This window comes from Thamnophis sirtalis, unplaced genomic scaffold, assembly GCF_051295495.1.
Source record: "Thamnophis sirtalis isolate CommonGarterSnake01/CBP01778 unplaced genomic scaffold, rThaSir2_p1.2 scaffold_1, whole genome shotgun sequence".
In the NCBI taxonomy this organism is placed as follows: Eukaryota; Metazoa; Chordata; class Lepidosauria; order Squamata; family Natricidae; genus Thamnophis; species Thamnophis sirtalis.
This window is the reverse complement of record NW_028261381.1, coordinates 181,377,103-181,383,610: the sequence shown is the minus strand read 5'-3', so window position 1 is coordinate 181,383,610 and position 6,508 is coordinate 181,377,103. Positions and strand designations below refer to the sequence as shown.

Here is a 6,508-nt window from a genome sequence, read left to right as displayed (position 1 = left end):
TTCAAAAAAGAGAGGCTCGTTGTAACCAATACAATACAATACAATAGCAGAGTTGGAGGGGACCTTGGAGGTCTCCTAGTCCAAATCCCTGCCTAGACAGGAAACCCTATACCGTTATAGCACTTGATAAGGCATTATTTAATGAACATGTTCCTCCTCCTTTTTCATGTTTTAAAATGTCATCAGACAGTAAACATGTCAACAAGATAAATATGAATATTTCACATTAATTAAAGATTTTTGTTTCTTATCATATTTTCCCTACAATTCAGATCAGGCCTCAGTAGGATAATGTAGCATTTTGGGAAAAAAATACAAGTCAAGACAGCAGCTCCAGAGGCCAAAATGGAGAAGATCTCCACTGCCACCATGGACTTCCCTTTGGTGCTCAGGTAGGTGGGGAGGAAGGAGATCCAAACACTGCAAAATATTAGCATACTAAAAGTAATGAATTTGGCTTCATTAAAGCTGTCAGGCAATTTCCTAGCTAGAAATGCCACTGTGAAACTGACAAGGGCCAAAAAAGCTAGATAGGCAAGGACGGCATAAAACATTGAATCTGAACCTTCATTACATTCTAAGATGGTCTCTCCTACCAAGGAGTGGAAGTCAAAATTGGGAAATGGGGGAGAAGTTGCCAACCAGGTGGCACAAAGAAGGGCTTGGATCAGGGGACAGCCTAAGACAATGGAGTTGGTCAGTGGTTTTCCCAAGAGTTTCCTTGTCTTGTTCCCTGGCTTGGTGGCCATGAAGGCCAGAACCACCATGACAGTCTTTGCCAACACAGAGGAAACTGCAAGGGAAAAGAGAATGGCAAAAGCAGATTGTTGAAAGAGACAAGTGATCTTCCCTGGTTGACCAATGAAGAGGAAGGAGCAAAGGAAGCAGAGCAAGAGGGAGACCAGGAGGATGTAGGTGAGATCTCGGTTGTTGGCTTTGACGATCGGTGTGTTATGATGCTTATAGAAAATCACCAGGACTGCAGAAGTGATCCCAGAGAGGAAAAGAGCAAGGAAAACTAAAATGTATCCCAGGGTGTCTTGATAGGAAAGGAAGTGGATTTTCTTGGCAATGCATTGGTCCTTGTCCTTGTTGGGAAATTGGTCTTCTGGACAGGGCTCACAGTGAGCGGCATCTGAAATCAAAAGTCTTTGTCTAAGGATTTATTGAGCAACTATCATGCACATTATGTCTCCTCTTTTAAATGATCATTCAGCTTTGGAACACCAACAAGCCAGGAGCTGTCATTTGGAGGAGAGTGTAGCAGCGGCAATCACACACACACACACACACACACACACACACACACACACACACACACACACTCCTCCCAGGCCAACAAGGAAGTGGTGGCATTTGTATGGCATGTCACCCTAAAGCCGACAAGCAGCTGTGAGCCCTAGGACTCCCCCTGTGCTTATTTCTTTCACCAGAGTGAGACACCTATAGAGCCTGTTTATGCTGAAAAGTCATTGTTTGTAATATGAGGAGTTTGTAACACATCCGGGTCAAATCGGGTGGCAAAACCTTTAACAAGTGGTGGGGAGCACAGGCAGGTAGCCCTAACAAGAATTTCATTGTTTATCGTGATTTTCAATTTGTGCCAGAAAGTAAGTAAAATAATTAACAAACCACATTTGAGTTTGAAGTTTTTCCTGCTTCTTTGGAACCTGACAGCTATGAGTATTGCCTTTCTGCTGGTGACCAACCTACAAAGGGAGTAATGAAATAATCCCCTGTGCTATTTATGGCATGTCAAAAAGAGGAAATCATCCTTCATTTATGATGATCCTGGGGATAGATTAGCCAGAGAGAAGGTTTTCTTCAGTTCCAGCTGTCCATTTACTGTACACCTCCCCGAATAATATGGCTTTCAGTTTGAGGTTGCTGCCTGTTTTTTTCACCATTTTATAAAGGAACCCACAGAAGACAGACAAATCTGTTATCCAGAAACATTGCTGTTTTGTTTGTGAATACATTATCCCTGCCTTAACCTCTCTGCTTTGAACAACAAATCTGTTCATTCGGGTGGGTTTTGCTCCCTCCTGCTCCATCAAAGAGACATAGATAGATGAATGTCCTCTTTCCCTCTTTCCTCAGAGGTTGGTAGTGCTGACAGAAGGAGCATATTATATAACATCCTCACTTAATACCTCCCAGTGTGCATTTTCACTTTTCATTTACCCATCGTGCAGAGCCAGACTGGACAAATTTATTGTCCTACATAAAAGAGTCGACACCATAGAAACAGCACTAGCATTACTTGATACCATAGAAGCTGGATTAGTATCTCTTGGGGGTGGGGGGTGGGGAATAGATAACACAGAAAATGAATTCAATGACATCACAAACATTCAGAATATTACCAGCAACTTTCTGACATCAACCATCTCCCCCGATGAAATCATCAACATCTCCCGCAATGCCCCGAGTTCAAGAATAGCAATGGCTCAGTGGCCTCACACTTCTGCAGAGTCGTTTGCAAGAGTGAGTCCAGCAAATGCAAATTCGTCTTCCCAATAAAATCACTTGCAAAATGCAGTACTAACCATAAGAAACTTCATTCACAACCTGACCACATACTGCAATGTGCCCGTGCCTGTGAGCTCCACTCAGAAATCAAGGGATGCCAGGACCAAGGAGAGGCTGACCTATACATCGGCTACTGTGCTGACTGTATCAAACACAAGATCAATGGCCCACATCCAATAACCACCCCAAAGAACCAAAACTAGACATGTATGCTAACCCTAACTTCCTCCAGATCCACCACTACAGACCTTAAATGCAAGCTACTCAATGCAAGAAGCCTCGCAAACAAAATGTCTGAATTCCTTCTCTTACTAAATACAGATTTATTTGATCTTATATTTGTCTGCGAGACATGGTTGAATGCATCCTTCCCTGCCTCCATTAAGTGAAGTGACTATCATGTTTACCAGTCCAGCTGTGAAATCCATAGAGGGAGTGGTGTTGCCATCTTCTATAAAATGTCCCTAGAACTAAAAAAAATTCAAGTTACATAGGAGCTTGCTCTTCCTGAAGGCATCATCTGAGAACTTTTCTTAAACACCACATTTTGTTTCTTACTATGTTATAGAGCCCCTGATGACAAACTCATTCATGCGAACAAGCTAACTTCATTATTAATGTGAGCAGCCTCCTGCCCTCACCCTCTTATCCTTATTGGTGACCTCAATTTACTGCTTATTAACTGGACCCTAAATGAATGTACAACTGAACATATATATGCAACATGGTGCAATACCATTACCACTCTGGGACTGGATCAATTGGTAATGAAAAACACTAGGCTCAACAACTGCCTTGATCCCATCTTCCACAACAGCTTAAACTCAATTTATGGTCTACAAATAAGAGAATTCTTTTCCCACAGTGACCACAGCATGATTGACTTTTGTCTCAATTTATGCCTCTACAAAGAAGGTCATAATGATGGGACACCAAATTATAACTTTAAAAAAGCAAATGAAGTTCTCATAGCTGCTGACCAATCATCTCTTGATTGGCACCTTCTATTCACTGGCTGTAATACTGCAGAAGACCATTATAACACTTTTTTTCTAGAAGTCAAAAGAGTCATTAAACTATGTATATGTACCAAAGCATATCTATCTATCTATCTATCTATCTATCTATCTATCTATCTATCTATCTATCTATCTATCTATCTATCCATCCATCCATCCATCCATCCATCCATCCATCCATCATATATCTATCTATCTATCTATCTATCTATCTATCTATCTATCTATCTATCTATCTATCTATCTATCTATCTATGATTAGGTTTTCCAAAGAAAAACAATTACCAACCTAATCTAAAGGGAGACTCCCCCCCAAGAACCAAGACACAGAACAGGACAACGGCATCGCCCTCCTCCCTTACATCAAAGGCACCACAGATAAAACCAGCAAAATTATCCACAAACACAATATCAAGATAGCCTTCAACACTGACCAAAAAATAGCCAACATCTTAAGCATAGGAGAATAATAGGAGAATAAATGCACGCATAGCAGAACAAAAGAACGCAGTAAGAAAAAAAGAAAAAACTTCCTCCCTTTTCCAGCACCTTAAAGATACAGGACATGAAATTAATTTTGAAGGAATGTTGCCAAGACAATCTCAATCTTACACAGGAAAAGACCCGAATACAAAAAGACCAGCATATATACATATCAATAAGGAAACTACAATAAAAAAAACCTTTGGTGAAAAAACAAAACTAGCTATGTAGTTAACTTTAAAAGCTGATATAAAACTTTATGCTGCCAAATAAAAGCAGAATGTACCAATCACCACTGGAAACAGCAGGAAAAGCTGTTACACATGAAATCCACCCAAACCTTCCATTATTTCGTAAATACCAAACTTAAAGACTCAAAAACCATACCACCCCTAAAAGGACTCAATGGGGAAGACTGTAATGATGAAGCCATTAAAGCCAACCTCTTCAACATGTTCTTCAGTTCAGATTTTGGTCAACAGCAATGGCTCATGTCCCACATTTCTCAGTCGTACCACAACTAATTGCAACAATCTGCTACATATTGATTTTACAGAAGATAACGTTGGAAAGGCACTGAGCAACCTAAAACCATCTCTATCTGTTGGCCCTGATGGATTAGTGTATACTTCCTGAAAAAGCTTCCTACTGCCATAGTCGAACCTCTAAGCACTATCTATGAGGTATCTTTCAGAACCAGCTCCAGGCCCAACCTATGGTCATTAGCCATAGTCATTCCTATCCTCAAAGAAGGAGACCCCAGCCTAGTTAAATTGCAGACCAATCTCACTATGTTGCATCACCTGGAAAGTCATGGAAAAAATTTAATCTTGCTACGTCACAGAGATCCCCCCTTCTGGCCCTATGAGTCCCACTCCAAGCCCAGATGGCGCGAGTAATCAGAACCCTGGTCTCAGGCTGCTGTCGCTAAATGCCAGGTCTGTAGTTCATAAGGCTCCCCTCATTCGGGACTTAATTTTAGACGAGAGGGCAGACCTGGCATGTATTACTGAAACCTGGCTGGGCCCGGAGGGAGGAGTCCCCCTCGTAGAGATGTGCCCAGAGGGTTTTCAGGTGCTTCATCAGCCGCGGCCCCAGGAAAGGGGTGGGAGTGTGGCCATTGTTATCCAGGAGTCTTTAGTACCTCGTACGATCCCTGCTCCGGAGCTTGCCGGGTGTGAGTCCCTGCTGGTGAAGTTGGACATCAAGGGTCAAGTGGGCCTGCTGTTAACGTACCTGCCTCCCAACAGCATTGCGGCAGCCCTCCCCTCGCTCCTCGAGTTGGTAGCCAAGTTGGCAGTTGAGTTCCCCAGGCTTATGGTTCTGGGGGATTTCAACTTGCCTTCTCTCAGCGCTCACTCTGATGGAGCGCTGGAGTTCATGGCTTCCATGACAGCCATGGGCTTGACCAAAGTAATCCGGGGCCCAACTCACTCGGTGGGTCACATGCTCGACCTCGTATTTCTCTCGGAGCAGTGGAGTTGTGACCTTGGTCTGAGGAGTAGTGAGATCTTACCCCTGTCATGGTCGGACCACTACCTACTGAGACTTGACTTTCGGAGACCAAACCCCCACTGTAGGGAGGAGGAACCGATGAGGTGGTTCCACCCCAGGCAACTCATGGACCCGTCGGGTTTTCAGACGGAGCTTGGGATTATTCCTGATACTCTCGCCCGCAGTCCGGCGGAGACTCTGGTTGCTGCCTGGAATTCAGCAGCGACAGAGGCTCTTAACTGGATTGCGCCTTTACGGCCGATCCGAGGCAGGGGATCCAGGAGGGCCCCTTGGTTTACTGAGGAACTCCGGGAGATGAAGCGCCGAAAGAGACGCCTAGAGCATCGATGGAGATCCAGCAAGTCCGAGTCAGACCGAGCACTTTTAACATCCAGCATCAGAGTTTACATCCGGGCAATTAGGACGACAAAAAGAACATACATTGCCTCTCTGATTGCTAGATCAGCAGTTCAGCGGTTCAAATCTCACCGGCTCAGGGTTGACTCAGCCTTCCATCCTTCCGAGGTGGGTAAAATGAGGACCCAGATTGTTGGGGGCAATATGCTGACTCTCTGTAAACCGCTTAGAGAGGGCTGAAAGCCCTATGAAGCGGTAGATAAGTCTACTGCTATTGCTATTGCTATTGCTATTGCTTCCGCTGAGTCGCGCCCAGCCGCCTTGTTCAGGATAACTCGTTCCCTCCTGAATAGGAGGGATACGAGCGATCCTTTGCAAGGCAGAGCTGAGGACTACGTCCAATTCCTCGCGGATAAAGTTGCTCGGCTTCGGGCGGACCTGGACTCCAATTCTGCAGAACCAGCTGAGGCACCAAGGGATAATCTGGTAGGACATCACTGGATTGATTTTCAAGCTGTTACCCCTGAGGACGTGGACAAGGCCATGAGAGCTGTAAGTGCCTCCACATGTGTACTGGACCTGTGCCCCTCCTGGCTGGTTGTTAAAGGCGGCAATGGTGAGAC

At 44.3% G+C, this 6,508-nt stretch overlaps 1 pseudogene; it reads left to right on the top strand.

The window, feature by feature from the left end:
* Nucleotides 1–3,140: 3,140 nt before the first annotated feature.
* Nucleotides 3,141–4,558, top strand: LOC148049956 (uncharacterized; annotated as a pseudogene).
* Nucleotides 4,559–6,508: the final 1,950 nt, after the last annotated feature.